Genomic DNA, 26,067 nt, shown 5'->3' with positions numbered 1-26,067 from the left:
GACAGATTCTTGTGTGTGCGCCACATGTTATCCTTATTGTAGGCACCCTACAACCAACACTTATTGCCACCTGTGAAGGAAAACAACTTTTGACATTTCATATCTAAAGCCTAATGTGTATTGTACAGGGTGGGCAGAAACTGTGTGAAATGCTTGTAGGGATCTTACAGGGCAGATTGTACTGAGACATAAATGTTAAGAAAGAAACCCGATACGTCGCGCCGTTTCCGAGTTATTTAGCACTGAAGTTAGCCAATCAGATCGTCGCGCGCGTAAATTCAACTTTCAGCTAACGAGCCAAAGTACTCGTTGGGCAACACCGCCCCTGGCAGGCCGCTTGAATCCGAGCGCGCGACGCCCCGATTGGCTAAATTCTACATTACTCGGAAACGGAGCAACGTATCGAATTTCTTTCTTAACAGTTATGTCTCAGAACAACCTGCCCCGTAACATCCCTACAAGCAATTCACACATTTTCTGACCACCCTGTATGTTACTATAGATTTAGAAGTAGATATCGTAAAGTGTTTTCGGACTGTTATCTGCAGAACGTAGATCAGTTTAGACTGATCGTTCCACGTTCTTTTCTGCCGTTGTCACGTGCACAATGCTACCTTTCGGCTGGTGACGCCACCTGCTGGGATGACTTCGTTGATGACCATCCACAACATTATCTGTCCTTCCGTTTCCCAACGCCGTTTCTGCACCCCAAGCGAACTGAGTAACTTATCGCCGTCCTTACTGAAATATCACTGAGCGAGGTGGTGCTGTAGTTAGCACATTGGACTTGCACTTCGGAGGACATCGGTTGAAATCTGTACCCGGTCATTTACGTGTAGGTTTTCCGCGATTACCCTACACTACTCCAGGCAAATTTTGGGATGGTTCCTTGGAACCTGGAGGACTGATTTCCTTCCCCATCCTTGAACACGATTCGAGCTTGTGCTCCGTCTCTGTTATCGACGGGACATTAAACCCCAATCTTCATTCCTTCCTTTCTACTGAAATTTCTGCGTGTATGACTCCTTCGACGATGGAGCCCCAGAATCCATATGCCACCCAACATTACATCATCAAAGTATATTTTATGATAGTCACATCTTGATAGTAATATAAGTGCAAATGCTAGCCATTTGGTTTCTCGTGTGCCTTTGTAGACTGCATTCCCTACCACCTCAGATATACAGAAGAAGCGAGCAAGAAGGACGTATTTCTTCCGCTCCGTGACTCAGAGACAAACAAGATTATCTGGCTTTAGAAAAAACTGACCTCAGCCAGAAAGTCACATAATGTCGGAGCGTTTGGAGAGGACACAAACACGAGTGTCGTAAAACGCCGTCGTAGTGCTGACAGTATTGCGTCAGGCCAACAGTGCGCGCTGCAGAGCAATGTCAAGCCTGGATGATTCTTGCAGCCTAGATCGTACGATTCATGTCAGGTGGTACGTACGCAGCTACCGACATATATGGGGTGTTTCAAAGTCTTTTCGACAAACGTCCATCGGTGATATATCACGTCTTGGGGAACAAACTTTGTTACAGACAAAATGTTCGCTGATACTTCTGGGAGACTGGTTAAGCCTCTGAGAAGTGGCAGGGCGCATGCTCTCTTCAGTATTCATATGCAGTGCGTGTTGCGTATCATCCAGTCATTTGCTCCGCGCGGAAGGTTGTAGGTCGTGCAAAATTACAGTTCCTGTTTCGCAGTTCTAAACTGAGCACGAGAATTGTGATTTCATCCCAACTACACTACGTAAGCTGTAGTCTTCCCCCCCCCCCCCCCCCCATTCTTGTGCTATTCACAAATGGTACACTGAAAGATTCACAATGTAATTTCTCTATCACATCATGGTCACTTCGCATGCCTGACTTCTTGAAACGCGCGCTCTCAGAACTTTAAATTGAAACTTCTCTATGATGGACTAACTCTCTGGTAAATTCTGGCACCAGAATTTATGAGAGTCTCGACATTACTAAACGAACATGTGAGGAAGCAAGCTGCGCCACTTTGGGACTTCTCTTTGTCACCCATTACTAGTACCTGGTAAGGAATTCGGACTCGTGAAAAATACTGAAGAATCGGTCGGATGAGAGTCTTTAGATGAATTATTTCCTTAGCGGTCTTCCTTGCTTCTGCTTTCTCTATAACTACTTTTACACTGATGTAAAGAAACGCTATGACCGTTTGCATAATAGCGTGTTGGGCCAACATCGGAACTCAGTATGGTAGCGATTCTGCGTGACGCGGAGTCGACTCGCCCTTGGTACATTTCTGTAGGCACCAGATGCCACGCGTAAGTTACACAATTCCCACAGATTGCGGGACGGTGTTCACTTGATACGGAGCTTGCGCCCTATAGCGTCTCAGATGTGTTCCGTTGGATGCAGATCGGACAAATTTGGTAGTAAAGACATCCACTGTAGCACAATGCTTGAAGATGCCATCACCATTTGAGAATAAATGGAAGCAGCTCGTTCGCAATAATGGTAATATAGTCCACAGTCGTCATGATGCATTCGATTACTGCCATAAGCGCCATGGAAGCCCTGGTGACTGTCCCCAGTAGCATAATACCAGGTGTAGAAGTACGAAATCGTGATTTCCCTATAGATGGTGCTAGCCGTCAGTGTAGGTCCCGTGAGACGGCGTCTGCAGCGCCATCTGCTTCCTGTAACGGCTGGCATCGAATGCCAACACACAGTAACCTAAGTTCCATACATCGGTATCTGTTTAAAACCCATAAACATGTCGGGTTTTGCCGGCCGAAGTGGCCGTGCGGTTAAAGGCGCTGCAGTCTGGAACCGCAAGACCGCTACGGTCGCAGGTTCGAATCCTGCCTCGGGCATGGATGTTTGTGATGTCCTTAGGTTAGTTAGGTTTAATTAGTTCTAAGTTCTAGGGGACTAATGACCTCAGCAGTTGAGTCCCATAGTGCTCAAAGCCATTTGAACCATTTAGCCATGTCGGGTTTTGTGCCTACGAGCTACGATTTGTGGGCAGCATTAGTTTTCTGTTATCATTTGAATAAACTGCTGCAGAGTCACATCGAATGCTTGTCGAAGATTTCGGCATGCTCTTGGGAAATCACAATGTTTCGAGTGGTTCATATGATTCAAAAGTGGTGATTTTGACGTGAGAAACGAAGAGAGTGGGAAACCATCGAATAAGTTCAAAGACAACAAATTGCAGGGCTTATTGGATGAAGATGATACTCAAACTCAACAGGAACTCGCGGAACAACTGAATGTGACGCAGAAAGCCGTTTCTCTTCGGTTGAAAACTATAGGAAGGGCGCAGAAAGTGGGAGAATGGGTTCCACATGAACTGAAAGAAAGACAGCAAGCAAATCAAAGACCACATGTGAAATGCTGCTCGCCAGGTGCGAAAGAAAATCGTTTCTCCATCGAATAGTGGCAGGTGATGAAAAATGAATATATTTTGAGAATCGTAAGCGCCGTAAATCAAGGGTGAATCCAGGCAAACCATCGACATCCACTGTAAGGCCAAATCGCTTTGGACAGAAGACAATGCTCTGTATTTGGTGGGATAAGAAGGGTGTCATCTATTATGAGCTGCTAAAACCTGGTGAAGCCGTTAACACTGGTCGCTACCAACAGCAAATGATCGATTTAAATCGAGCATTATTTTAGAAACGACCAGAATATGGAAAAAGACAACACAAAGTTATATTGCTCCATGATAACGCCCCATCAAACACAGCAAAACTGGTAAGGGAACGATCAAGGCGTTCAGTTGGGAAATACTAGGGCATGCGGCTTATTCTCCAGACTTAGCTCCGTCCCATTATCATCTGTTTGCATCACTGGGACACGATCTCGCTGAACAATGCTTCAATTCGTATAGAAATATACGAAAATATCTCGCTGACTGGTTCCCTTCGAAAGAAGAACTTTTTTTTTTTGGCGTGGCATTCATGGCCTGCCAGAGAGGTGGGAGAAATACAGAAATAGCAATGGAGATTATTTTGAATAAAATATTGTTTATCAGTTTCAAACAACACATGTGTAATTATTGCAACCAAATTCCGGTTTGATACTTCTGCACCTGCTACTACCCCGAACGCGGGCGCCTGTGGCACAGTGCATGTTTCGAGCAACCGTTAGCCTGGGTGATGGCGTATCCGGACACAACCGTCAACATGGTGTAACAAGAGACATGATTCATCGGTCCAGGCAACACGTTTCCATTGATCTAAGGTCCAATCTCAATTATACCACGCCGACTAAAATCGTAATTGCCGATGTCGTTGGGTCAACATGGGAAAGAGTTTGGTCTGTCTGCAATGGAGCCTCATGTTCAGCAAAGTGCGCTGAACGTTATGCTTCAGAACACTTCAGCTTGGACGAGCACTGTACTCTGTCGTCTGATCTGCCTCAGATTACCGTCTGCCCTTCAGATTACTGAGGCTTTCGCTGCCACTTGTTAGCATGTTGTCTGTTTGCTTCCGTCTTGGGTTCTTAGGCAGAGGCTTCTTCAACGGTTTGCCTGACTTTTGTCGGCACGAGTAGCTGTCATTTCAAAGGTTCACCATCGATTGCTATTGGCAGATGGAAGTCGAGAGCGCGCCTGGTGATTGTGTGATTCTTTCGAGGGCTTTTCCCTAGTTCTTATGTAAGTAGGCTGTTTAGGTTTTTATATTGGTAACGCCACGTAGCGCTCTGTATGAAAATCACTGGCTGTGCTGTGTGCAGTCTGTGGCTGGTTTGCATTGTTGTTGGCCATTGTAGTGTTGGGCAGCTGGATGTTAACAGCGCATAGCGTTGTGCAGTTGGAGGCGGGCCGCCAGCAGTGGTGGACGTGGGGAAGTGAGATGGGGGATTTTTGAGAATGGATAATCTGGATGTGTGTCCATCAGAAACAGGAGATTTGTAAGAATGGATGTCATGAACTGCTATACATATTATGTCTATTAAGTTAAATACATTTTTTGGTCTCTGTTAAAATCTTTCATTTGCTAACTATGCCTATCAGTAGTTAGTGCCTTCCGTAGTTTGAATCTTTTATTTAGCTGACAGTAGTGGCGCTCGCTGTTTTGCAGTAGTTCGGGTAACGAAGATTTTTGTGAGGTAAGTGATTTGTGAAACGTATAGGTTAATGTTAGTCAGGGCCATTCTTTTGTAGGGATTACTGAAAGTCAGATTGCGTTGCGCCAAAAATATTGTGTGTCAGTTTAAGCACAGTCTTGTACAATTTTTCAAAGGGGAAGTTTCGCTTATCGCTGTGGTTCTCTGTTTGCTACCTCCAACAGTCGTTAGCTGCAGCGTGGGAATCCAGGACCCGTTTACTTTCAGGCTTTCTTTTTCCTCGTTGAAACTATTACATGGATTCTGTGAACAAAGGGGCATGGTGGCTCTTCTCCACAGCGAGAACCTCCGTGTCGGCGTGTAAGGTGTCAGGCAAAACCCTGACATGATAACAAATCCGGCAGTATGTCACATAGCTCCGAATAAATCCCGACATTAAATTAACCAAAGTAACACGATCAGTGAGTGAGAAAATGGAATACCACAGACTAACACAAGAACACCTAAATGCATGTCATACCTTCCCACCGTGAAACAGACGCAGTTCCGAGGGGAGAAACGAGAACAGAAGCCGAGAGAAGAACCGTGTAAGCCAGAAGGCCCTACGATAAGGGACGGACTTCCACATCGCCAAGAGCAGCCCCCAGCCCATGTTAAAAGATAGAGCCCTCCAGAAGAACAGTATAGATCTTACGATAACACTAAAACGGCCACACCAGCTGCAAGTTTTAGCGTGAGACTATACGCGTCTCTGTTACGTAGCAAACATTAAAAACATTCCCCCACCACGAAAAGTACAACGTTTCTCATTGGGTAGCCAAAATTTTTGTAGGCGGAGCTTAAGGTTAACATTGAGACCCTGAATGGTCAGTTTAAAACACAGCCAGATACCTTTTCTTAAACTAACTTCGGTAAATGGTAGTAAGGAGAGGTTAGAGAGAGTGGCATCTGAGACGGCGAGGAGTGTGGAGTTGCGCCGCCCGCCGACCTTGACGCATAGGCTTCACTCAGAACTGCAGAAGTCTGATCTGTTACATCCCCTTTTTGCGTAATACTAGTGTCGATCGTCAATTAAAGCTCATGGTATTCACATTTGCTGCTTGAAGTTAAAATCTGAAACGCGATGATTTTTCCATTATATAATTATTGAGAAGTCACATCAGCCACTGTAATTTACGGCAAGTTAAATAAGTAATTAAAGATAATTGTGGGTCACTGTAGACCATCTTTGGTAGTTTTCTCTTTTATGAAACTTAATTTAAACCTAGATTATAGATGTGATATGGCATAGGTCATCCTTCGATCCATTATAGAACTTGGAAACCCATTCAGGGAATATTCGTTCACATTTTTGTTGAATGTAGTTGGTTTTTATCATCCTGTATTAAAATATTTCCTTTCATCAATAGCGCAATTTATAAACAATGTTTTGTGAGTAGAATAAAAATTCCAATGGTAAACATACTTGCTTTTTCGACGTTATTTTACCAGCTAACTAAAAATAGGAAAGCCTTGAACCCCTTCCACTAAATTTAGTTAGTATTAAGATTCGTTTACAGGGAGTGCAGTGGAGCTGACGCTGAAATCATTAAGTATTTGATTATATCATCGCTAGTCTCACTGAACTCTTCTGAAATCTTACATGTCATGTGAGGTCTGGCGTCTCCTTACCAGCAACTGGTCCCAGGTTCAAACTATTCCATTCCCTAAAAAACACGCTCAGAGCGTCGTTGCGCGAAAGTGGTAGGGAGACACGACTTAGAACAAACAGAAACCACGCAGAATGTTAGAGGCGAATTATATTATGCGTTCAGTGTCACACAACGCGTATCATGCCGCGGCCGATTTCTCCAGTACCGTTTATGTTTCGTGATTCTTGTACTGAGAGATCACTCAGTCATTCCAACATTTCCACATTAACAAGGTATCCAGTATATTCCTGACACTGCAGGTGGGACCCTTTTGTCCCTTGAACTGAGACATTCATTAACCCCCTTGGCCGGTTTGTAAATACACTCCTGGAAATGGAAAAAAGAACACATTGACACCGGTGTGTCAGACCCACCATACTTGCTCCGGACACTGCGAGAGGGCTGTACAAGCAATGATCACACGCACGGCATAGCGGACACACCAGGAACCGCGGTGTTGGCCGTCGAATGGCGCTAGCTGCGCAGCATTTGTGCACCGCCGCCGTCAGTGTCAGCCAGTTTGCCGTGGCATACGGAGCTCCATCGCAGCCTTTAACACTGGTAGCATGCCGCGACAGCGTGGACGTGAACCGTATGTGCAGTTGACGGACTTTGAGCGAGGGCGTATAGTGGGCATGCCGGAGGCCGGGTGGACGTACCGCCGAATTGCTCAACACGTGGGGCGTGAGGTCTCCACAGTACATCGATGTTGTCGCCAGTGGTCGGCGGAAGGTGCACGTGCCCGTCGACCTGGGACCGGACCGCAGCGACGCACGGATGCACGCCAAGACCGTAGGATCCTACGCAGTGCCGTAGGGGACCGCACCGCCACTTCCCAGCAAATTAGGGACACTGTTGCTCCTGGGGTATCGGCGAGGACCATTCGCAACCGTCTCCATGAAGCTGGGCTACGGTCCCGCACACCGTTAGGCCGTCTTCCGCTCACGCCCCAACATCGTGCAGCCCGCCTCCAGTGGTGTCGCGACAGGCGTGAATGGAGGGACGAATGGAGACGTGTCGTCTTCAGCGATGAGAGTCGCTTCTGCCTTGGTGCCAATCATGGTCGTATGCGTGTTTGGCGCCGTGCAGGTGAGCGCCACAATCAGGACTGCATACGACCGAGGCACACAGGGCCAACACCCGGCATCATGGTGTGGGGAGCGATCTCCTACACTGGCCGTACACCACTGGTGATCGTCGAGGGGACACTGAATAGTGCACGGTACATCCAAACCGTCATCGAACCCATCGTTCTACCATTCCTAGACTGGCAAGGGAACTTGCTGTTCCAACAGGACAATGCACGTCCGCATGTATCCCGTGCCACCCAACGTGCTCTAGAAGGTGTAAGTCAACTACCCTGGCCAGCAAGATCTCCGGATCTGTCCCCCACTGAGCATGTTTGGGACTGGATGAAGCGTCGTCTCACGCGGTCTGCACGTCCAGCACGAACGCTGGTCCAACTGAGGCGCCAGGTGGAAATGGCATGGCAAGCCGTTCCACAGGACTACATCCAGCATCTCTACGATCGTCTCCATGGGAGAATAGCAGCCTGCATTGCTGCGAAAGGTGGATATACACTGTACTAGTGCCGACATTGTGCATGCTCTGTTGCCTGTGTCTATGTGCCTGTGGTTCTGTCAGTGTGATCATGTGATGTATCTGACCCCAGGAAAGTGTCAATAAAGTTTCCCCTTCCTGGGACAATGAATTCACGGTGTTCTTATTTCAGTTTCCAGGAGTGTAGTTTTTACGCCGTGTTTGTGTAATATACGATCGATCCTGTCTGTCACCCTTGGGATACATGGCAGAAAGGACTTGTTTCTCCCTCTGAGTGTTAGGTTTCTTGACACTTCTTATGGAACTGGAGGCGTGGTGGCGTATCCCTTGCCCCTCAGGACGCATAGCAGGCGTTGCATCTCGGGTTCGAGATACTGCGGCTGACATATTCGTCTTTCACGGATTACGAGCGTGTTAATCATTCTCTTTTCTGGCTTTGGTAATGATTTCAAAGTTTGTGAAGGTATCAGTCCATGTATATCGTTTTTCGATATATGTTGTTTTCCAGGTTCTCAATATTCCTCGTAACTATTACGTCTGGAAAGGATAGCCTTGGTCTATTCCTAACTCCATAGTAAATTTTATGTCGACGTGGGGACTGTCCGCGTGTCATGGAAATGTACCGAACTGTTCCTCACCACGGCTCCACACAACGAAAGTGTCATCACCGTACCTGTACTACACCTTGGGTTTGGCCTGTCTTTCGAAACACTCCATGAAGAAACAGATGGCCATTGGACTGTGTGGACTACTTACTACGTTACTGTCACGTAGGCGACACACGCCCACGCCAAAAATTTATTCCGTGATGTGAAAATATCAATATCCATCTTATTATGGTGGTTTTCCTACTGAAAGGCGTGGTAGAGAACGAAAATGACAAGCAATCTTTGATTTTGTGTGTGACGAGAGGTTTCCTAACTATCTGATCAAAAGTATCTGGGCGCCCTTATGAAATGCGGAATTCAGAAAAGGCGCCCCAGCCTGTATAAAAGGATCTGGGGAGTGTTGTGAGTAGAGAAGCAGGAACAGTAGAATGGGTGGGTCAGGGGATCTGAGTGACTTCGGACATGGACCAGTCACTCCGTATCAGCTTAGTAACAAATCCATCAGGGACGTTTCAGCCCTTGAAAAGCTGCCCAATTCGACTGTTGGTTATATTACTGTGGAGTGGAAGGAAACGCAAAGGAACAACCGCAGGTAAACCAAAACCAGACGTGTACTGACGGACAGGGATACTGTCGAACGGGGACCATTAAGCATTGCGAAGGGTGGTTTAAAAAATCGCATGAAATCAGTGGAAAGAATCACTCATGAGTTCTAAAGGACTACCAGCAGTCCAAATAGCGGAATGACTGTGGGTAGTAGGTTAAAAAGAACAGGGCACAGTGGTAGCGGATCGCCTCATCAGCATGTATTATTGAAGTCAGTGCTAAGCGACGCTTAAGGTAGTATAAGGAGAGGTCGACTGGAAACGAATGATTTGCAGTGATGGAACACGCCATTCCCTTCGGCAATCCAATAGAAGGGTTTGGGTGTGGCAGATGTCTGGAGAACACTGCCTGCCATCATGTGTAGTGACAATAGCGAAATACGTCGGAGATGGTATTATGAAATGGGCATGTTTTTCTGTGGTTTGGATGTGATCCCTTATTGAGCTTAAGAAAACGCTAAATGCGGAAGAATGTAATCACATTGTTCGATGTGAGGTCCTCCAGTTATGCAAAACACCGTTTTTTCTCAGTACCCAAACTTGTTTCGGCATCACTGTGCCATCATCAGTGGGTTTTCATTTTTATTTATTCTGCAATGCGGACATTTTTGTTAAATGACTATAAAATTATGTGTATCTTTAGTTCAAACAACAGAGCGTTTCTTTTTGTAAATACCTTTCCATTTGGTGTGCACGCATTTTCTGGATCACTTGTGTGTTAATTATTACACGTAGCTTGTCATCTGCAACCAAACAATGTAGATGAGAAAGTTTTTTGCTGGGAGTTAACCTATCTTCTAGAATGTAATGTAGTTTGTCGCGATATTTTCGCGCCTATATTCGTTTTTACTTAAGTTTTCGTATGGCAGGCACTTCCATTCTCCGCATCATGCTGAGGTGTTGTGAGGCACACGTAACTAGAACAGGTATTTTCCACAAATAACGTAGTAAAACACTTTTTACTTCGCCAAACCACAGTGTGATTACGGTTTGTTGTGTGTCCCAGCACAGTCAGTGTTCATTCGTTCACCAGAGAGTTCGGCGCCAAAATTGAATTAGAGACACTACAATCTGCAAAGATGCACCATTTACACACAAAAGGAATACCATATAAAAGACAACACACACAGCTAAGAAGCGCATAGAAAACACAAACACAAGCACACGCACATACACACACAGATAGGCGCGCACACGCACACGCACGCAAAGATAAAATGCAAACAAAATTCAGATTTTGCGCCGAACTCTCTGCTGAACAAATGAACACTGACTGTGCTGGGACACACAACAAACCACAATCACACTGTGTTTTGTTGAAGTGATAAGTGTTTTACTACGTTATTTGTGGAAAATACTTGTTATAGTTACGCGTGCATCACAACACCTCAGCATGATGCGGAGAATGGAAGTGCCTGCCATACGAAAACTTAAGTAAAAACGAATATAGGCGCGAAAACATCGCGACAAACTACATTACATTCTAGAAGATAGGTTAACTTGTAACAACAACAAGGTTATACTATTGTACATATAACAATTTTTTCTTCTGATTTTCGATAAATTAGTGTAAGCGATGTTTTGATTTCATTTCTTTTCTCTTTTCATGTCATTATGTTAAAGAAACTGTAAACAATTTTCGATGTGAATATTAATGTTTATGTCAAATTGCAAGCAATATTATAACAAAATGAAATGTAAGAAATGTTGAAACTGTTGTAAGATGTTAAAGTTGTAATTATGCGCCTGGTCCATACGTAGGCAATGTATTAGGATATGTTGTTGTTGTTGTTGTGGTCTTCAGTCCTGAGACTGGTTTGATGCAGCTCTCCATGCTACTCTATCCTGTGCAAGCTTTTTCATCTCCCAGTACCTACTGCAACCTACATCCTTCTGAATCTGCTTAGTGTATTCATCTCTTGGTCTCCCTCTACGATTTTTACCCTCCACGCTGCCCTCCAATACTAAATTGGTGATCCCTTGATGCCTCAGAACATGTCCTACCAACCGATCCCTTCTTCTGGTCAAGTTGTGCCACAAACTTCTCTTCTCCCCAATCCTATTCAATACTTCCTCATTAGTTATGTGATCTACCCATCTAATCTTCAGCATTCTTCTGTAGCACCACATTTCGAAAGCTTCTATTCTCTTCTTGTCCAAACTATTTATCGTCCATGTTTCACTTCCATACATGGCTACACTCCATACGAATACTTTCAGAAATGTCTTCCTGACACTTAAATTAATACTGGATGTTAACAAATTTCTCTTCTTCAGAAACGCTTTCCTTGCCATTGCCAGCCTACATTTTATATCCTCTCTACTTCGACCATCATCAGTTATTTTGCTCCCCAAATAGCAAAACTCCTTTACTACTTTAAGTGCCTTATTTCCTAATCTAATTCCCTCAGCATCACCCGACTTAATTAGACTACATTCCATTATCCTTGTTTTGCTTTTGTTGATGTTCATCTTATATCCTCCTTTCAAGACACTGTCCATTCCATTCAACTGCTCTTCCAAGTCCTTTGCTGTCTCTGACAGAATTACAATGTCATCGGCGAACCTCAAAGTTTTTATTTCTTCTCCATGAATTTTAATACCTACTCCGAATTTTTCTTTTGTTTCCTTTACTGCTTGCTCAATATACAGATTGAACAACATCGGGGAGAGGCTACAACCCTGTCTTACTCCCTTCCCAACCACTGCTTCCCTTTCATGTCCCTCGACTCTCATAACTGCCATCTGGTTCCTGTACAGATTGTAAATAGCTTTTCGCTCCCTATATTTTACCCCTGCCACCTTTAGAATTTGAAAGAGAGTATTCCAGTCAACATTGTCAAAAGCTTTCTCTAAGTCTACAAATGCTAGAAACGTAGGTTTGCCTTTCCTTAATCTTTCTTCTAAGATAAGTCGTAAGGTCAGTATTGCCTCACGTGTTCCAGTGTTTCTACGGAATCCAAACTGATCTTCCCCGAGGTTGGCTTCTACTAGTTTTTCCATTCGTCTGTAAAGAATTCGTGTTAGTATTTTGCAGCTGTGACTTATTAAGCTGATAGTTCGGTAATTTTCACATCTGTCAACACCTGCTTTCTTTGGGATTGGAATTATTATATTCTTCTTGAAGTCTGAGGGTATTTCGCCTGTTTCATACATCTTGCTCACCAGATGGTAGAGTTTTGTCATTACTGGCTCTCCCACGGCCGTCAGTAGTTCCAATGGAATATTGTCTACTCCGGGGGCCTTGTTTCGACTCAGGTCTTTCAGTGCTCTGTCAAACTCTTCACGCAGTATCATATCTCCCATTTCATCTTCATCTACATCCTCTTCCATTTCCATAATATTGTCCTCCGGTACATCGCCCTTGTATAGACCCTCTATATACTCCTTGCACCTTTCTGCTTTCCCTTCTTTGCTTAGAACTGGGTTTCCATCTGAGCTCTTGATATTCATACAAGTCGTTCTCTTATCTCCAAAGGTCTCTTTAATTTTCCTGTAGGCTTTATCTATCTTACCCCTAGTGAGATAGGCCTCTACATCCTTACATTTGTCCTCTAGCCATCCCTGCTTAGCCATTTTGCACTTCCTGACGATCTCATTTTTGAGACGTTTGTATTCCTTTTTGCCTGTTTCAGTTACTGCATTTTTATATTTTCTCCTTTCATCAATTAAATTCAATATTTCTTCTGTTACCCAAGGATTTCTACTAGCCCTCGTCTTTTTACCTACTTGATCCTCTGCTGCCTTCACTACTTCATCCCTCAAAGCTACCCATTCTTCTTCTACTGTATTTATTTCCCCCATTCCTGTCAATTGCTCCCTTATGCTCTCCCTGAATCTCTGTACAACCTCTGGTTCTTTTAGTTTATCCAGGTCCCATCTCCTTAAATTCCCACCTTTTTGCAGCTTCTTCAGTTTTAATCTACAGGTCATAACCAATAGATTGTGGTCAGAGTCCACATCTGCCCCTGGAAATGTCTTACAATTTAAAACCTGGTTCCTAAATCTCTGTCTTACCATTATATAATCTATCTGATACCTTTTAGTATCTCCAGGGTTCTTCCATGTATACAACCTTCTTTCATGATTCTTAAACCAAGTGTTAGTTATGATTATGTTGTGCTCTGTGCAAAATTCGACCAGGCGGCTTCCTCTTTCATTTCTGTCCCCCAATCCATATTCACCTACTATGTTTCCTTCTCTCCCTTTTCCTACACTCGAATTCCAGTCACCCATGACTATTAAATTTTCGTCTCCCTTCACAATCTGAATAATTTCTTTTATTTCATCATACATTTCTTCAATTTCTTCGTCATCTGCAGAGCTAGTTGGCATATAAACTTGTACTACTGTAGTAGGCGTGGGCTTCGTATCTATCTTGGCCACAATAATGCGTTCACTATGCTGTTTGTAGTAGCTTACCCGCATTCCTATTTTCCTATTCATTATTAAACCTACTCCTGCATTACCCCTATTTGATTTTGTGTTTATAACCCTGTAGTCACCTGACCAGAAGTCTTGTTCCTCCTGCCACCGAACTTCACTAATTCCCACTATATCTAACTTCAACCTATCCATTTCCCTTTTTAAATTTTCTAACCTACCTGCCCGATTAAGGGATCTGACATTCCACGCTCCGATCCGTAGAACGCCAGTTTTCTTTCTCCTGATAACGACATCCTCTTGAGTAGTCCCCGCCCGGAGATCCGAATGGGGGACTATTTTACCTCCGGAATATTTTACCCAAGAGGACGCCATCATCATGTAATCATACAGTAAAGCTGCATGCCCTCGGGAAAAATTACGGCTGTAGTTTCCCCTTGCTTTCAGCCGTTCGCAGTACCAGCACAGAAAGGCCGTTTTGGTTATTGTTACAAGGCCAGATCAGTCAATCATCCAGACTGTTGCCCTTGCAATGCAAAACCTCTGGTGAATACCCTGTCTGTAGGGGAGCGGTGAAAGGTGGATGGCAGGCGAGCGCGGGAAAATGCACACGGACGCGGCACGGCATAACGGGCTCAGCAGCAGTAGTAGTCGGAGTTGGGCATCGGTCTGAGTAACACGTTCTGGATCGAGGAGGCTCTCCTCGAAGACGTAGTTTCATTGAGCCTCGGATGTGCCGTTTCCGACGACTATACAGCATGGCAAAATTCCATTGGCACTAAATGGAAAAATCTTGCGACGCTATGAAGAAGTAAAGTGCCGATACATCAAGAACCATAGCTGTGATTGTATGTGTGCTCTGCGCCTCGCCAACCACCGCATCGATACGAACAGGTTGAATCTTTTAGTACTGTATTCGTGTGGACCAGTGTTACTTTTGTTCCTTACTGTTCAATAACAACTTAACTTTTACCAGAACAGCCCTATCATTTAATTATCCTAATCACTAACCTAGACAGGGTCCTTTCCACATGTTGTGCAATCTGAGGGTCCCGAGATGAAGATTTAAAGTTTATGTTAATAATAATTACCTGCAGACCTATCTATGTTAAAATGATGTTTAAAGAACTTTGTTGTTAATGAATATATAGGCAAATAATATAGGTCTGACAAAGTCGGAAGATAATGTTGAAATTGGTTTAGTAATAAAGTTTAATTAATTTGAGACAAAATTAATGATAGTTAAATGAGCAAGAAATAAGGCAAAAAGAGTTGTAACTCATATATTGGAAATCTTGAGTGCTTAACGATTTCGATAATCAAAAATTTCAGTACAGTGATCATAACAGTTTCAGGGTCCCCCCCCCCCCTTTTTTTTCTTTTCTATTCATTTAAATTCAGAAGTGTACTGAATTGATTTGACCAGCAAAGTTAAAGTCAATATAAAACCAAAATTTATCAGTGTTTTACCTTTTTCAAAATTGACATTGTATGTGTGTTTTGAAAGTGCTATTTCTAGGGTAACCTATGCTCGATTTTAATCAGGTCAATAGACAGTACGAAGTTCGTAGTAAACATTATAGTGTATTGTTATGTATTTTTGGCTGGTCCATATTAGTACAGAAAGTGAAATTATTAGTTCAGTAGATTTCCTGGTTCTAAAATTTGCCATAGTATGCAGTGTTGTTACGTGTTGTTTGGTATGAACGTACATCAACTTGTACTGGGAAGAAGCTCAGTTAATGCCTAATTAGGCTGGTGACCGTATTATTAACAATTTGGTAGCATCTGCTGTGTTGTTTCTTGTCTGTCCTAACGTGTAGTTGCACTTCAGACTTGCTTGACGTATCATTGTTGTTACTGAGTGGGTGAAAGTCTGATTTTGCCTCCATTCAGGTACACGCGGTCAACATATATACCAAAATCCTTTCTTATAAGGTGAAGCCCGTCAACTTACTATAGTACAGGCTTTAATAAGTATCGTGCGCAGTAGCGTAGTGTTACAAACTCCCAGCAAAAAACTTTCTCATCTACATTGTTTGGTTGCAGATGACAAGCTACATGTAGTAATTAACACACAAGTGATCCAGAAAATTCATGCACACCAAATGTGAAGGTGTTTACAAAAAGAAACGATCTGTTGTTTGAACTAAAGATGCACATAATTTTATAATCATTTAACAAAAATGTCGACATTGCAGAATAAATAAAAACGAAAACCCACTGATCATGGCACAGTGCTGGCGAAACATGCTTGGGTACTAAGAAAAAACGGTATTTTGCATAACTAGCGGACCTCACATCCAACAGTTTTAACTGCAAACACGGCCAACACAAGGAGCTGCAAATCAAAATGGTGAATGTGATCACACTTTACAGCATTGCGTACTGAAAACAGAAGAGCAACAGGAGGCGACATTGTATCAGCATTTACAGCGTCTGTAAGCCAGTGGTCTGTGGAAAATAAAATTCCTCAAATGGACTGGCCTGCGCGGAGTCCCGTCCTGAACTGACCTCTGGGACGAGTAAGAAAGACAGCTTCGCTCCAGATCCCAGCGTTCAACCTTCGGCTATTGGGGATAAATGGGTTTCCATTCCTCCACAGACATCGCAGACACCTCACTGAAAGTGTCCCTGGCAGTCATAAAGGGGAGGGCTGACACACCTCGTATTGACGTCCAGTATTAGGTGTCCAGATACGTTTGATCAGACAGTGCAGTACGTAAGATTTTCAAACGTTCCATCACGCCACAAGCCACCAGAATGCACTTGAAGTTGCAATTTTCTCGTACACATCGGATAAATGATTTTTTATCCCGATGAGGTAGTGTACGAGGCATGTTCAATAAGTAGCGCAACACTTTTTTTCTGAAAACAGGTTGATCTTATTCACGATTCGAATACATCTTATAATTCCCCCTCTTTTGGCTACAAAACCCCATCTTTCACCATAATACCTGTTCAACATGATGGCCTTACACCTAACTGGAAGGGCTTGTATGCCTGCATGGTACCATTCTACTAGTCGATGTCAGAGCCAACATCTTGATGCCTCCCCATCATCCACGTACTGCTTCCGTGGAGTGCATCCTCCATTGGGCCAAGTAGATAAACTGAAAAGTGCGAAATCCGGGCTGCAGGGTGGATGAGTCAAATGAAGTTTTTTGAGCTCCTCTCGAGTGTGCAGACTTGTCTGAGGCCTTGCGTTCTCACAGAGAAGAAGAACTTCGTTTGCATTATTGTGGTGATGAACACACTGGAGTTAGGAGAAAATCAAACAGAATACCCCCTTCAGAGTCACAGAAGACCGCCGCCATGATTTTACCGGCTGAGTGCGCGACTTTAAACTTTCTCTTCAGGAGAGAAGTGATGTGGCACAACTCAGTGGACTGCCATGTTGTTTTTGGTTTGAAGTGATGAACCCATGTTTCATTGCCTGTGATGATGTTCTCCAAAAGTTGTCACGATCAGCCTCACAACATGCAAGCAACTGAGTACACAAATTCTTCGTTGCTCTTAATGGTCTACTGGCAGGCAGTGGGAAACCCAGTGGGATACTCCTTTGAGTACCTCAACTGGTGGATGAGTGTGTCAGCACTGCCAATAGAGCACTACCAGTTGAGCAGCGAGGTGTTTGAGTGTGATCCGTCGATAGTCTTGAATAAGACAGTGCACACCTTCCAACACTGCAGGAGTCACAGCTGTGTACGGCAGGCCAGCATATGGGAGATCAGACAGGTTTGCGCGATCTTGTGTGGAGATAACAGACGCCTCAGCCAATGACACACCATGCTTATGCTCATTGCCAAGTCTCTGTAAAAGTTCTGTAAGCGCCTACGAATATCCGCAATGCTCTGGCTGTCCACCAAATGAAACTCAATGCTTGGAGTGCATCTCTGTCAGAGATGCCATTTTGCGGGCTATGTACTGTGCCGCCACCTGTCAGAACTTCACGAAAGTATAGCGACAATATTCCACGATGTCCCACGACAAATTCCACATTTTTTTCAACCGAAATTGGCCGAGAAAAAAAAGGTGTTACATTATTTACTGTATGATCCTAGTAAGACAGGTGCAGGAAGGGGCTTCAGTTACCCAGCCGTCATCTGTCCCAGATTTTACGAGTAGTTGTGCTTCTGAAATCGTTAATTCGAAAAACGGGCGGGATTCAGCCCCGGACGGAGGCGGATGCAGTGGGCAGCGGGCAGTGGGCGCTGCTTAGCGAGACTAGACAGATGCAGCGGCAGCGGCTGGGCGCGGACAAACACGCGCGGACGAGGTGTCCCATTACAGGAGCGGCGTGTAGCGGCGGCCGTGTAAACAGCGGCCGCTAAGTGCCTGGCGCAGCGCGCCGCGCCGCCGCGCCTACTCAATAATTGGCCCGCGCTGCTCTCCGCTCTGATCTCTGCCCCACAAGCTGCTCTCGCCACACTCTCCGGCCAGTGAGCGCCAACAGCGCAGCCGACGGCGCGCTACAAGTTTACAAACGCATTCCACTTTACTCCAGCAACTTTTCGCTTCTTTGCGCCACGTTCCAGTATTTTGAAATGACGTAGAGTTATTTGGTATACCTATTTTGGTCTGAGTGTCTAATGAAAAAAAAAATGTCTTTTTCTAATTTAACCTCGTATTCGAAACTGTCCTGATATTCTCTCTTTCTAGCCTAAATATAAATACGTACTTCACAAGCCACCATACAGTGTGTGGTGGGGAGTATCTTGTACCACTGCTAATCATTTCCTTTTCGGTTCCACTCGCAACTATCTTTGTTGAGCACTTTAAAAATGTACGTGAACTGAACTAACCTGTGATCAAGTTCTTGGCACTTGCAGACACAGACCCTTCGATGATGATGATGATGATGATGAGCCGGCCGCGGTGGCCGAGCGGCTCTAGGCGCTTCAGTCCGGAACCGCGTGACTGCTACCGTCACAGATTCGAATCCTGCCTCGGGCATGGATGTGCGTGAAGTCCTTAGTTAGCTTAAGTAGTTCTAAGTTCTAGGGGACTGATACTTGAGATGTTAAGTCCCATATGCTCAGAGGCATTTTTTGATGATGATGATGTTTGGTTTGTGGGGCGCTCAAATGCGCGGTCATCAGCGCCCGTACAAAGTCCTACTTTTTACACAGTCCAATTTTTGCACAGTCCAATCCACCCTGTACCACGAATGATGATGAAATGAATAAAACGACACAAACACCAAATCCTCGGGCAGAGAAAAATCCCCAATCCGGCCGGGAATCGAACCCGGGACTCCGTGGTCCAGTGGGAGCAACGCTAGCCACTAGACCACGAGCTGCAGACCAGTCCCTCCGATACCTCCCCATTCTGGATGGGCTACCAGCAGTAAAAAAGCAGTAGAATAACCTGTCTACAAGCACCTAGGGCTCTAATCACGGATTCTGTCTATAAAGGTACATTTTTTAGGTGTGCAACAAAGGTGCGTGTCTGACAGGGAGGGTGGTGTTGCCAAACTGTGGGGTCTTACGACCCTTTAACATTCTATACAAGCGAGCTGTCAATGTCGCATCCCTCTATTATCACGCCACAGGAGGGCGGAAATAAGAGCGTTGGAAAAGTATAAGCGCTCTTTGTTGCTTCAGATCACGATCAGTTTTCGTCGAATAGGTTTGAACGGTCCATATTGGTTCCATTTTGTACACCAGAGCAAAAATTGCAATCTAAGCAATTAGATTACAAAAGCGTGCGATCCCAGCGAGTGCAGTTGCTAGCAACTAAGTTTGAGGTTTAGTATGTGGGACGTTCAACTGCGCGGTCGTCGCTGCCCGTACAAAGTCCCAATTTTTACAGAGTCCAATCTTTTTACACAGTCCAATGTAGCCATTGTCACGAATGATGATGATGATGATGATGATGATGATGAAATGATATGGACGACATAAACACCGAGACCACAGGCAGAGAAAATCCCCAACCCGGGCTGGTAATCGAACCAGGGACTCCAAGATCCAGAGGCAGCAACGCTAGCTGCTAGACCACAGCAACTTAGGGAATAGCTGAACCATTCGAGCAATTCCAGGAATGTCAAAGGTTGTCAGGCATGTCCTCTTGTTGCCCATCACACCGTGAAACGTCGTTTTTGACAGAGAGATGTGTAGGAAACAATGACTCAAGGAAAGAGGTGGTTTCATTGACACCCTTATGCCACACTACAAGGTAATTTCGTGTCTTTTCTGATGTAATAAATGTGCCCATTGTTACACATCCAAATTACAGGAGTCCTACTTGATGATGGACAGTTCTCTAAATGGACTGGGTGCAGTTTTATTCCAAGGAGAAGACGGAAGCGAACTTCCACATGAAAAACCGTACCATTTGTAAGGCATGTTTTGTCTCGGAGTGAAAGGTGAAACGTCCCCTTGGAAAAATTAATGAATTACTGTGCTGATAAACCTCGTACATTATTTGATTTTCAAACATCTGAGCAGAATTGAACGTACTCAGACATTTCGCACTTTACCTATTCTCATCAACACTATACTGACACACAATATTTCTAGCGCAACGTAATCTGACTTTCAATAATGTCTACAAAAAAATGGCCCTGAATAACATTAACCTATACCTTTCACAAATCACTTACCTCACAAAAATCTTCGTTACTCGAACTACTGCAATACAGCGAGCGCCACTACTGCCAGCTAAATAGAAGATTCAAACTACTGAAGGCACTAACTACTGATAGGCATAGTTAGCAAATGAAAGATTTTGATAGAGAACAAACAATGTATTTACCTTAATATTGTTCAAAAGTCATAATATATATAGCAGTTCATGACATCCAGTCTTACAAATTTACTGTCTCTGATGGACACACGTCCAGAACATCCGCTCTCAGAACTCCGCCATTTCTCTCCCTACATCCACCACTGCTGTCGGCTCACCTCCAACTGCGCAACGCTACATGCTGTTAACAGCCAACTGCCCAACACTACAATAGCATATACTCCAACAATGCAGACCAACCACAGCCTTCACACAGCACAATCAGTGATTTTCATACAGAGCGCTGCGTGGCGTCACCAACATAAAAACCTAAACAGCCTACTTACAAAGGAACTAGACAGTGACAGGGTTCAGGCATTCCTTATTATGATGTCTGCTAATGTGTTCATGCATCATCATGCACAGAAGTTCGTGACGTCAGCGAAGCTGATACATGGGAGATAGGTCTTTATATCTGCAGGAATATCAGTTCACGAATTAATACATTCTGAGGAAATAGATATAGCTGTGGGCACTTTATCACATGATCCTACAGGATTGACATACAGAGTTGGAAACCTGGGACAGAATAACTTCAGCATTCTCTGTCGAAGGAACATCATTTTCAAGAATCTTATTGCCATATCTCTGTAAAATATTGCTCAAGAGGTAGAGAAAGATGCAGTGCTGAGGGAAGTAGGAGGTAAAAGATAAAGAAGGAAAAGGAACCCAGCGGGCATACGACAATATTATTTGGTTAAAAGTAACCTTCTATTCAGACAGCGAGATCTTGAGGACCCGAGGTGATTACTGGTTATCCCAGAAGAATTTGTGAAAAAAGTAGTGTATCCTTTTTTTTAGTCATCAGCCTTCTGACTGATTTGATGCGGCCCACCACGAAGTCCTCTCCTGTGCTAGCCTCTTCATCTCAGAGGCACTTGCAGCCTACGTCCTCAATTATCTGCTGGATGCATTCCAATCTCTGTCTTCTTCTACAGTTTTTGGGCCGGCCAGGGTGGCCGAGCGGTTCTAGGCGCTACAGTCTGGAACCGCGCGACCGCTGCGGTCGCAGGTTCGAATCCTGCCTCGGGCGTGGATGTTTGTGATGTCCTTAGGTTAGTTAAGTTTAAGTAGTTTTAAGTTTTAGGGGACTGATGACCTTAGAAGTTAAGTCCCATAGTGCTCAGAGCCATTTGAACCATTCTGAACAGTTTTTGTCCTCTATTGTTCCCTCTAGCACCATGGAAGTCCTGGTGTCTTAACAGATGTCCTGTCATCCTTGTCCTTCCCCTCCGATTCTACGCAGAACCTACTCATTTCTTACCTTATCAGTCAACCTAATTTTCAACATTCGTCTGTAGCACCACACCTTCGGTTCTTTTCTGTTCCGGTTTTCCCGCAATCCATGTTTCACTACCATACAGTGCTGTACTCCAGAAATACATTCTCAGAAATTTCTTCCTCGATTTAAGGCCTCTGTTTTTGTACAAGTAGACTTCCCTGGCCGGGAATGGCCTTTTTGTCAGTGCTGCTTTTGATGTCCTCCTTGCTCCGTCCGTCACTGGTTAAATTCATCTACTTCGTGACCATCAGTCCTCATGTTTTCTCGCCGTTCTCATTTCTGCTGCTTCTCATTCCTGTCGTCTTCCTTCGATTTCCTCTCAATCCATATTCTGTACTCATTAGGATGTTCACTCCATTCATCAGATCATGTAATTCTTCACTTTCAAAAAAAATTGTTCAAAAGGCTCTGAGCACTATGGAACTTAACTTCTGAGGTCATCAGCCCCCTAGAACTTAGAACTACTTAAACCTAACTAACCTAAGGACATCACACACATCCCTGCCCGTGGCAGGATTCGAACCTGCAGCCGTAGCACTCACGCGGTTCCAGACTGTAGAGCCTAGAACCGCTCGGCCACTGCGGCCGGCATTGAGGAAAGGCCGGCTCTTCACTTTCACTTAGGATAACAATGTCATCAGTGAATTGGATCACTGATAATTTTTTACCTCGAATTTTAATTCCACTCCTGAACCTTTCTTTTATTTACATCATTGCTGTTTCGATGTGCAGACTGAACATTAGAGGCAAAAGACTGCATCCCTATTTTTAATTCGAGTACTTCGTTCGTGGTAGTCCAGTCTTATTATTCCCTCTCGGCTCTTGTACTTATTGTCTATTACCGTCTCTCCCTATAGTTTACCACCATTTGTCTCACAATTTCGAACATTTTGCCCCATTTTACATTGTCGAACGCTTTTTCCAGTCCAACAAAGTCTATAAATGTGTCTTGATTTTTCTTTAGTCTTGCTTCCATTATGAGCCTCAACGTCAGAATTACCTTTCTGGTGCCTTTACCTTTCCTAAAGCCAAACTGATCGTCATCTAACACCGCCTCAATTTTCTTCTCCATTCTTCTGTATATTATTCTTGTAGCGTCTTGGATGCATGTGCTGTTAAGCTGATAATGTGCGATAGTTCTCACACTTTTCAGCTGTTGCAGTCTACGGAATTGTGTGGATGCTATTTTTCCGAAATTCAGATGGCATGTCGCCAGACTCACACAGATCTACAGTGTACTCTTTCCACTCTCTCGTCTGCATTTAGAAATGGAATTACCGTTACGCTCTTAATGTTACCACCTTTGCTTTTGATTTCGCCGGAGATTGTTTTGACTTTCCTACGTGCTGAGTCAGTCCTTCCAATAATCATTTCTTTTTCGATTGCTTCACGTTCTTCATGCAGCCATTTAATCTTAGCATCTCTGCACTTCCTATTTATTTCATTCCTCAGCGACTGGTATTTCTGTATTCCTGAATATCCCTGAGCATTTTTGTACGTGCTTCTTTCACTGATCGGCAACGGCTTTACCGCAGTGGATGCACTGGTTTCCGTGGGATCACCGAAGTTAAGCGCTGTTGGGCGTGGCCGGACCTTGGATGGGTGACCATCCAGCCGCCATGCGCTGTTGCCATTTTTCGGGGAGCATTCTGCCTCGTGATGCCAAGTGAGGAGCTACACGACTGAATAGTAGCGGCTTCAGTTAAGAATACCACCATAACGGCCGGGAGAGCGGTGTGCTGACCCCACGCCCCCCCTACCCGCATCGTCCCCCGAGGATGACACGGCGGTCGGATGGTCCTGGTAGGCCACTCGTGGCCTGAAGACGGAGTGCTCTTTCACCGATCGCCCGAAGTATTTCTTCAGTTACCCATGGTTTCTTCACAGTTACCTTCTGTGTACCTATGTTTTTCTTTCCGACTTCCGTGATTGCCCTTTTTAAAGATGTACATTCCTCTTGAACTGTACTTCCGAGTGAGCTGTTCCTTATTGCCATATCTATAGCCTGAGCGAACTTCAAGCGTATCTATCATTTGTTAGCCCTTCCAATCTCACTTCTTTGCATGTTGATTTTACTGACTAATCTCTTGAACTTCAGCCCATTCTTCATCACTACTATATTGTGACCTGAGTCTATGTCTGCTCCTGGGTACGCCTTACAGTCTAGTATCTGATTTCGTTATCTCTGTCTGATCATGATGTAGTCTTACTGAAATGTTCCTATATCGACTAACCAAGTGTACTTCCTCCTCTTGTGATTCTTGATGCTATTACTAGTTGAAATTTATTGCAGAACTCAATTAGTTTTTCTCCTCTCTCATTCCCTGTCCCAAGCCCGTATTCTCATGTAACGTTTTCTTCTACTCCATCCCCTACAACTGCATTGCAGTCCCCCATGATTAGATTTTCATCTCTCCTTACGTATTGTATTACCTTTTCAATATCATCATATACTTTCTCTATCTCTTCATCTTCAGCTTGCGAAGTCGGCATGCATACCCGAACTATCGGATGCTAGTGTGTATCCACCTGAATTATGATCAGTTTGGGGTGAGGAAGCTTTCAAAAATCGCATCAGATCTGCTACTTCAGTCACACATTGAAGAGAATACAGTACGATATCAAAGTGTGCAAACCTTGTCAGAAAGCTACTCCAACCACTGTGTTGTTTGCTGCACCGATCTACCCAGTTGTTCCTAGTAAGTTGCGTGATATTGCCACAGATGACTTGTTTGGCTTTTAAGAACACGATGGATCAGATTTTCTTATGTTTTTTTAGCGGTGGAACTGACTTTGAAAAAAAATGGCTCTGAGCACTATGGGACTCAACTGCTGTGGTCATCAGTCCCCTAGAACTTAGAACTACTTAAACCTAACTAACCTAAGGACATCACACACACCCATGCCCGTGGCAGAATTCGAACCTGCGACCGTAGCTGCAGCGCGGCTCCGGACTGGAGCGCGTAGAACCGCACGGCCACCGCGGCCGGCCTGACTTTGAAGTTTGTGTGTTTCACTCCAGCTAGGAGGGCAACACAGAAGACGGTTGCTGCAGCATTTTCAAGTAACTTCCTGCATGAAGTAGGGCCAGTGAAACAGGTTATATCTGATGTTGGACAACAATTCCTGTCTGAGGATGCTGAGAAGGAGGAAGATGTAGCCGACCTTAATTTGCTGCACCATGCTCCAGGTTGCCGCTCAGATTGCTTAATGAAAGTTGGGTTAATTATGCAGACTGTATTATTATCACATGCACAATACATGGGGTGTGTACCTTAAGGCATTCCACGAAATTCTTTGTGAGTTTTTGAGTGCGTCATCAATGTTGCCTTCCATTTTGGTGTGGAAAAATGAGGAACCTCTGTAAGGTGTCAAACAACACCATACATTGAATTCCTGGAACAATTCCAGTTAGCCAGCCGTTGTGGCCGAGCGGTTCTAGGCGCTTCAGTCTGGAGCCGGCCGCGGTGGTCTCGCGGTTAAGGCGCTCAGTCCGGAACCGCGCGACTGCTACGGTCGCAGGTTCGAATCCTGCCTCGGGCATGGATGTGTGTGATGTCCTTAGGTTAGTTAGGTTTAAGTAGTTCTAAGTTCTAGGGGACTGATGACCACAGATGTTCAGTCCCATAGTGCTCAGAGCCATTTTGATTTCAGTCTGGAACCGCGCGACCGCTACGGTTGCAGGTTCGAATCCTGCCTCGGGCATGGATGTGTGTGATGTCCATAGGTTAGTTAGTTTTAAGTAGTTCTAAGTTCTATGGGACTGATGATCTCAGATGTTAAGTCCCATAGTGCTCAGAGCCATTTGAACCATTTGAATTCCATTTAATTAGATATGTCACATGGCAAAGTTAGGTGAAAACGTATAAATTTTTTTGATAGGCAAAGCGAATAAACAAACCGACATTTTGTGAATATAAACCACTAACACATACACAAGTAATTGCACGCAAGTAATTTCTGACCCGAGCTATGAGACGCAATTCTGAGGGAAGGAGAATTTTTGTGACAGTATGCCTGGTCCATATTTGGCTGAAAGTTTCACAGTGGGACACCTAGCAGACACAATAAAAGGCTGGAGCCACTGCGTAGGCCACCGGCAAA

This window comes from Schistocerca piceifrons, chromosome 4, assembly GCF_021461385.2.
Source record: "Schistocerca piceifrons isolate TAMUIC-IGC-003096 chromosome 4, iqSchPice1.1, whole genome shotgun sequence".
Taxonomy (NCBI): domain Eukaryota; kingdom Metazoa; phylum Arthropoda; class Insecta; order Orthoptera; family Acrididae; genus Schistocerca; species Schistocerca piceifrons.
The sequence above is the reverse complement of the archived record's forward strand: the minus strand, read 5'-3'. Positions refer to the sequence as shown.